Source organism: Amblyomma maculatum, chromosome 11, assembly GCF_055883805.1.
Source record: "Amblyomma maculatum isolate TAMU_Amacu chromosome 11, ASM5588380v1, whole genome shotgun sequence".
NCBI lineage: Eukaryota > Metazoa > Arthropoda > Arachnida > Ixodida > Ixodidae > Amblyomma > Amblyomma maculatum.
In genome coordinates this window covers 43,518,757-43,527,258 of record NC_139354.1, presented here as the reverse complement: position 1 = coordinate 43,527,258, position 8,502 = coordinate 43,518,757, and positions in this window count along the sequence as shown.

The window sequence follows — 8,502 nt, the reverse complement described above, 5'->3', positions numbered from 1 at the left end:
TCTAAAGGTCACCGTGGCTACCGGCCGCGGCTACGCGACATGGCTGAGACCTGGAGTAGTATTGCTTACACAGTAAAACATTTTATTACTTTGTTCTTTCATCAGTATACTAATTTCGACCCATTTATTTATTTCGATTCACTGATCACAGCAAAATTGTGAATTATTTATGAATTTCAAGCATTAAATAAGGGTCATGTAATTACAACGAAAGGAAGAGTAAGTTCTAGACAAAAAGAAAGAGCAAGAGTAAAAAAACTTAAGAGCCAGCTCCTGGCAGCACAGTGCTCGTGAATCACAGTTAACAAGGTAGCTGGCAATGTCCTCTGATCACTCAATATGGTAAAAAAAAAACTATTTTGGGAGCGGCATGCCTCCCTTGTTCACACTGAAGCAATTACAAACTACTTCGGAGGGTGGTACGCAACCTAAACATTAGTCCTACACACCTTGGATTTAACGTTGAAGCCTATTATCTGGCCACTGTACTACACAAATGTTTGCATGCTAAACAGAATCATCATACTAACACGGCGGAGCCGCATCGAGAATCGAACCCCCGGTACTGTTCCGACCTAATGTTCCGTAGTACACATGTTCGGTAAGAAGGTACTGTCTGAATGCCGCTCCACACTGTCGCGCGAAGTTGTCTGTGTGCATGCGGTTCACCATCACACAAGCTATCCCTTGCGAAGGTAAGCTGGACAGCCCTGGTATGGAGCTCAAGTCGGCCCGTGCCTTGAGCGTCGCAGTGGTACTAGTAGCTAGGAACAAAGGAAAACGTTCAGCCGATCTCGGTGGAGTGTAGAAAGTCAAATGAACGACGCACGATCCCCTGATGCGGTCGTTCCTGCAGAATTTATGTTTGTTACAGTCTTCATGGATAGATGATATATATACGTCACTCTGTGTGTCGAAGACGCCCGTGCTTGCATTCACGTAAACATAAGTTTTTTTTAATGCTAGGTCTTCCACGATGCACAGTTGTCCCAGGCTAATGCGCGTTGAATTTTGAACGTAACGCCGAATATCCGCGTGAATATAGTCAGTGGCTCTAGAGCAAAAAGGGGGAGAGGAAACAGGTCCAAGAGGGGAATGGTTGCCCCTGTCGATAAAAAAGTAGTTAACCACGTTAGCCACGCTGTCCACGAAGTTCACGTATTGGAATGATGGTGACGTTGGCAGCACGAAGGAAACAATATTGTCATGCATGCCGTGTTGATCAAATGTTTGACGCAGATTGCGGAAAAGATGGGCCAAGACACTTGTAGCATCCGTGGTTCCACAGCCCGCTTTGGGATTTACCCACTCTATGGTTATCCCGTCTAAGCGGTAATATGTCATGGCATGAGTGACACTGCGCATTAGACGTTGCAAAGTATTAGGGTTCCTACCTAGCCTCAGGAAATGGGGGGCATCGTCCCGGCGCCCACCCAATGTCAGTAGTATTTTGATGTTGGGGAACCCTAGGCGGTCAGTGATGTTACGAAGCTCGTGAAGGCCGTGATGCTGGTCGAAGTGTGGCACTCGGCTCGTCAGTGTTCCGTTCTCAATTCCCACCGACCAGTACACGACGTGAGTGCAGAGGGCAAACGGCAGGCTTTCGAACAGGAAGTGCCATTGAGATGAATCTTTACCAACTTGTGTGTTTTCGTAGGTGCAAAAGAAAGGCCTCGTGCGCTGAGGTGGTGGTGGGCCGGCGTACTGAGGGCCTGGCCTTAGATTTGAGGGAGGCGGAGAGATGACGGCTGGGATTAGACAGCTTTGAGGCACACCACTCCAGACATCTGTTGTTAACGCAGGTGATGTCTGCATCGACGACGTAGAAAATGGTGGCGGTGCCTGTGTTGGCACCGTTGGTGAAGCATACGATGGCAGCTGCGATGTCTTGGTTGGAAGCGTTGACGAAGGATGTGCAGGCAGCGTGAATTCTCCACCAACTCCAGGCAAACTGGGTCCACTTTTGTGGACCAGATACGGAACTATTATCAGCCACGATGAGAACACGAGCGGGAACGTCAGGCCTGCGCACAGTACCCAGGCTTGTATGCACAGTCGTTCGTCCCGAGCAGTTTGTTCGCCGCTGCTCTCAAACCTGAGCTCTGGGGAAGTCCAAGTCTGCTCTGGAGTGGACTGGTTAGCCACGGGCAAAGGCGAACTTCTTTGGCTCATAACGACGATCACGTCTGGAGCATCTGGCAATGCTTCGGGGTTTAATTGGGCGGCGGGCGCTCTGGCGATAGGGTACACAGGACTATCAGTACCGGTGTCAGAGTTGATACAAGCAGTCTGGTCGGCCGCGACAGATGTCATGGCAGAGCAAGAATGGGATAGCCGCCAGTTCTTTCGACTTTTTCTTCGTTCTCAACTATTTGCACGCGCAAGGGTCCTCTCAATGCTAATTTTAATGGTGATGATGATGGCCTCAGGCAAAATGGCACATGCCCACGGCGAGGGATTGTTCCCCTTGAGCAAATCTTTCGGTAAACTAAGACACATTGAGGCGGTGGATAGAGCGAGCGTTTTTCTCATGTTTTACTCCGTGGCCAAAATATTATTGGATACGAAATAAACAGAAAAGAACAAAACTCAAAGCCCTAACCTAAAAGCGTACACAGGGAGTCATAAAGTACGTGGGAGAATGACGCTTGGCGCTCAGATTTCAAGTAATATTAAACCAGTTAATAAGACTGCAGTTTAAATACCAGTCGAAATTTTTATTAACCCAAAAAATACTTGTTTCTGAAGCAAGAATGGTACTGATAAAGAATAAGTAGAGTGAGCTGCTTAAACCAAGGCCAAGCGTTTTTTTTTTTTTAATGCGTAGAGAAATTTCGAACAATGTGAAACAGTCCTAGACTACAAGAAATGGTCGAATGATTCCAATATATCGCAGAATACACATGCCAGAAGAGCGCCAAACCCGACAAGTGCAAATGAATACAGCCGTCATGTTTCATGAATATTTGTGGCGTTGATAACTATCATATCTTTAAAAGATGAGGCTTGGTTATTTAACGACATACGTCTGCGAAGCTTTGCTGCGGTGACATACACAGAAGCCGGGAGGATTGTTAACAATTCTCACTGAGGCCGGTCTTCCATGCTCTCACAAATTTTATTAACATCTCACTGCTCTGACCCGTGGTAGCTTATTTACAACTCTCAAATTGGGAGCAGCAGGGAAAAGAATGCGTTTAGGCTTAAGACGCGAGGGTCGATGTCCGAAGCACAGGATGAGACCAAATATATTTAGTCGTGAGTGAGGTGAGTGCTAATGCAGAAAGAGACGGGTCTAGTAGATTATATAACCCCTTCAGGCGCTGCGTCCACATATGTGGACGCGACCCAAATGTCGTCGTAGCTTGCTCGCAAGGCGTGTTCCAACTTTTGAATTTGGCGCACAAAACAACTGGCCCCTCCCTGTCAAGTATGTGGCGCCATCTGTTGCAGGTACATCGAAATGTGTTTGTAAACAAGAAGTCAAGATGGACGTCTCCACGTTTTACGGCGGGGCGAGTAAGTTGATCTTATTTTCGCGTGCTCTCTTTCCAAATGGTCGTGAAAAACGGAATTTGTCATGTGAAATATGCCAGCAAGGTAACGTAGAAGGGGCATGCTGGATTTCATTACCGTAGGCAAAGAAGGAATGCTTCGGTGGGCTCTCAGAATCGTGCGTCCACAAACGTGGACACGGCGCCTTAGTGCCGGAAATATTGTTACGAGACACCGTTCTGTGCGCACGAGAAAAACGAGGACAAGGAACAAGAAAATGAGGCACGCGCGCTCACTCGAGTAAGAACCCATTGACGTGGCTCTATGAAAACTGAGAAAGAATTAAAGAAGGAAGGAAGGGGAAGTTCTGATGAGAAGGTTTCAGAAAATGGCGACATTGTTCTTGTGCGCTGGCATGACAACGATATTGTGAACATGGCTTCAACCGCCGTGGGCTTAGGCGAAGCAGGCACTGTACGAAGGTGGAGCGAGTCTTTTAAATCGCACATCGACAATGAATGCCCACAAGTCATCCTCGAGTACAACAAGTACATGGGAGGCGTCGACAAGATGGATTTTTTGATGTCCCTCTACCCACTGCGCACAAGAACAAGGAAGTGGCCGGTGCGAGTAATATCGCATTGTTTCATTTGCTCTTTGCAAAAGTTGGTTGGAGTACATCAGAGATTCAAACAATATGCAACTGCCGAAAAAAAGCACATTAGATTTGCTCGCATTTCAGAGTGATGTGGCTAATAGCTTAGTCGCCTGCAACAAAGCACCCCCAAAGAAGCGAGGCTGACCGAGCAATGAAGGTCCACAGGAGATCAAAAAGAAGCCCCACAATGCAGAGCCATTGCCAACAAGCACAACGCGCTATGATGGCACCAACCACTGGCCCCAGGTTATGAGCATACCAAACGTACAACGATGCAGACGCCAGGGCTGCACTATCGAAGAGCCCCGTTCGCTGCCGCAAATGCGGAATTTTTCTTTGCCTGTCGTCACAGAATGACTGTTTTTATCTATTTCATAAGCCTTGAACAAGTGGCTACTCTTCTGTACCTTAGGTATTTTCAGAGTAAAACATTTATTCATTCCTCATACTTAGTAGAGAATACAAGAAAATGTTGTAGTGTTTGCACTCATGTAGGAGCTTTGAGGCGCCATGTCCACAAACGTGGACGCAAATAAAATGGGCTCAAATATGAAAATTTTGGCGTAATTTCTTGCACTTGACTTCTGTCTGGTGTACTGATCATGAATAACACAAGGAAACATTTTTCCTTTCAGAAAATTTAATTCGCGCCTGAAGGCAATCACCACCGTCAGGACCTCGGCGCAAAATACGCACCATTCTTGTAGCGCACAATGTACTCCCACACTTGCCTAACAGAATTTGTTTCTGCAAGGATCTTCTAAAATCTGTGCAGAATACTTCGTGGTAAATGTTTATCATTTTGGGAAACAACTCGTGAAAGACAATTTCAACGAAGGGCTCACTACACAGCTTTTGGTCTTAAGACCTTTTTAAAAAAAATTAAAATAAGGTAAATTTGTCACAAACCTTTCCTAAGGCTTTGAAGCCTAGGCTAGTGGGCTAGGCTTCAAAGCCTAGTTAGAGTGATGCAAACGTGGTTCATAATATCTTAGGCATATCTCAACAGGTAAGAATTACACTAGTTAGATAACAATGGTGGGATTCAGTAGAAAGTTCAGGATTTCAAGATGCAACCGAAGGGCCTCCCGGCCTCCACAGGAACGACTGGATGAAGTTTGTAAGAAGCCGAACATGAAACCAGTGCATATCCGAACTATAAATTTGGTCAGATATTACACAACGTCAACTATTGAAAGCGCACCTCTCCGCATTCCTTAGCGGGAATTACTTGACCTCTGCACGTGCCCACGGAGAGTGCATAGGCCTCATGACCTCATGAGCCTCATGACCAGCTCAACCACTCAGCTTGCGAAAGGCAGTGCATCACAACAAACGGCATATTTTTTTTTCTTTTTAGTCAGGCGCCAGTCGCGATAAATCATGCTAAATATTACGGTCTAGCGCACATAACCGCCAGTGATATCTGCGCTACCCGGCGCCTTCGCACATAAAGAAAACAAACGATAAAGTACATCGCAATCACGCCCCGTCACACATAAACCAAACACGCACCGAACAAATCCTCATTGCGGCTATCACTGGTGGGTTACAGCTAGCTTCGTGATAATTCCAGTAGGTACTTTTCATCTTGCACATTTCCTTTGGATGCATATACATACCTGTAACGAAGTGTTTTTCGCACAGTCGAGAGTACGCAGTCTGTTTCTAAGGTCGCCCATTGACATCTTGACGCTTGGCAGCTGTAATTCAAGCTTCACGACATTGTTGGTCGCGGCTCGCCGAAGAGAACCTGAAAAACCGCGTCTTGCATCCAGGCACACCTCGATAGTTGTAACCGTACGCGGCAGATGTGATTGGCACCGCTTTGCCAATCCTGTGACAGTCACCGTGCCGCCAGCCCACGACGAGAAACGCTGTCGACGCCGTCGACGCCGGCCAATGTGTTTCCATCTGTCGCCGCTAGGGCTTCGCGCATGCTCAGAAAAGTCGCGCAAAAGGCGGATTAGAAAGTAATTGGAAAGATATATCGCCTGCAACAACAAGAAAAAGCATACTCGCGGTCCTTCACTATATAGTTTGCAGTTATTCGGCCCTTTAGGCCGGCAGTGGGTACATTTTCAAAGGCGAAATTGGCAGACGCCATCTCATATGCAACGTTCTACCGTACGCATGGGGTAGCGGGTAGGGGAGCCGTGCAGTTTATAACCCTTGCATTTTAAAGACTTTGATGTGACCGCGGAAAAGCGAGGCCGCAAAAAGCGTATGAAACATTTGTCGTGGCAGTACTTTTTGAGGTTTACTACTCAAGGAGTATTGTAATGGGCAGTCAAAACCGCCCTGTAGGTCTCCGCATCGGTAGACAGTTAATGTTAAATACGCTATGTTAAATCTTAAATACGCTTTGTTAAATATGTTAAACATGACAATGAATTCAGGGGAGCCAGGTGCATAATACGTGCCGGATTCAGGAGCTCAACATAGAAAAGGTGGCTGTCACCGAAGCAGAGGGGCTGTTCAAATTTCTTCCGCATGCGGTTAGTAATATTACAGTAACCCGTAAAAGTTTCGAGTGTAGGTGATTTAAAGTCCATATATCATGCTTGTTTCAAAAACCAGTAAAAGGTATAGATTATATTCAATATGCTGCCATCCCGTAAACATGTGCAAATCAAAGTACCATTCGTCGTACCCCAACTCATCATAATGAATGTCCTTGTGACCGTAGAAAGAGCATTCCAAACAAGCATTGAATGACCTCACATCACAAAAATGAACGCAAGAAAGGATTTCATAAGTGAAGAACCGAAAACGCATTGTGCAAGGAAAGAAAAACAAGAAAAGGTCGACTCAATGATGCTATATTTTTTTCGGCGGTTTAGGGGCGCCTTCAGAGATATCTCCTTGTTGAATGCCTAGGAGACTTCTCCATCGACCTCGCCCACCTCTTACCAATGATCGGTTGCCCTCATTCCAGGGCTCCGCTGGCCACTGCCGCCCGTTGAGCTCTCTGTACTAGACCTTGTTGGTTTTCGCAGCTGTCGCTGGAAGCCTAGTCTCCCATTGCTACGCAGTCGGGTTTTGTATTTTAGGGGACCACGACTATGTTCTGACAGGTCCATGATACAGTGTAGGTTTTTCGTCGCACCAAGGACGTGTCCGCGTATATTGTCGGGTGCATTTTGTTTAGTATGTGTAGGCTTGGGTATGAACCTGTCTGTAATATATCTCCAAATGACAGCTTCCTCTCTGTTGATATATCTGTGCGGCGGAGAATATCGCATTATTATACCTCTATAGTTTTCTAGTATGGCCAAGCATTCCTTGAGTGCAGGCGCAAGTCAGTGGTCTCGTCGGATTCACGGAAAGTAATGTACCCTTGAGCTATCCTGTCGGCCTCTGGGTTCCCTGCCAACCTTGAGTGCTCCGGCACAATATAACCTTCTGCGTGGTCTTGTTTTTTCCTTCGACGTTTTATTCCAGCCACGCGCTTCGCGGAGTATACGGAGCGCATGACGACCCATTCAGGCATTGATATAATTTTGGCAGGCTGTTTGAGAGTCCGTGAGTAGTGTTGCGACCGCCCGGTTCTATAGCCCTCCGCTACGGCTAGGGAAACAGCTGCTGCTTTGGACCGCGCTGTCACGCATATACGCGCTGGTCATTTCACATGGAGACGAATCGACCACCGTGTCCACTGTAATTTTGCTGTCTTTTCCTCTCGAAAACGCATCTACTTACACTGTCGTGTCTTGAGGAGCGCGTGCTTTATCAATTAATTCACCCTCGCTTTTCTTCTGACTCACTGGTGGTTGGGGTCTTTGTTCCCCGGTGTTTGCATTACTAATTAAGCCATTGGCCAGGAAATGTTTGCGCAATGTTTTACCGACATAGGATATTGCACAAGAATTTTCTGTCTATGCCTTAATGGGTTTTAAGGGGAGGGGGCGGCTGCTACTGGGCCCTCCGGAGCTGCAAAACAAGAGCTCTCTCATAGCCTGAGTCGCTTTGGGAGGCTAAGTCCTGCAAACTAAACCATTGTAACGCTCCTAAGTGATACAGGCTGTGAAGAGAACTCCAGATCGTCTCGATCACCCGAAATTTAACATGCACTGACATTGCACAGCGCACGGGCACTTAACATTTAGTCAAAATATATAGACTTCCCAAAACACCTTACTTGCTCGATCCTTCTATGTAATGCGGCTAATACATCAAAGGCTCATATTCAAAATACAGCGCAAAAAGAGACGCGAGACAAACAGAAAAACAACAGGGGAGCGTCTCTTTTTGCGCTGCACCTTCAAATATGCGCCGTCGCGGTGGCACAGTGGAAGACTCGACTACTGCACCGAAATGCCCGGTTTCGAACCCGACCGCCGGCGACT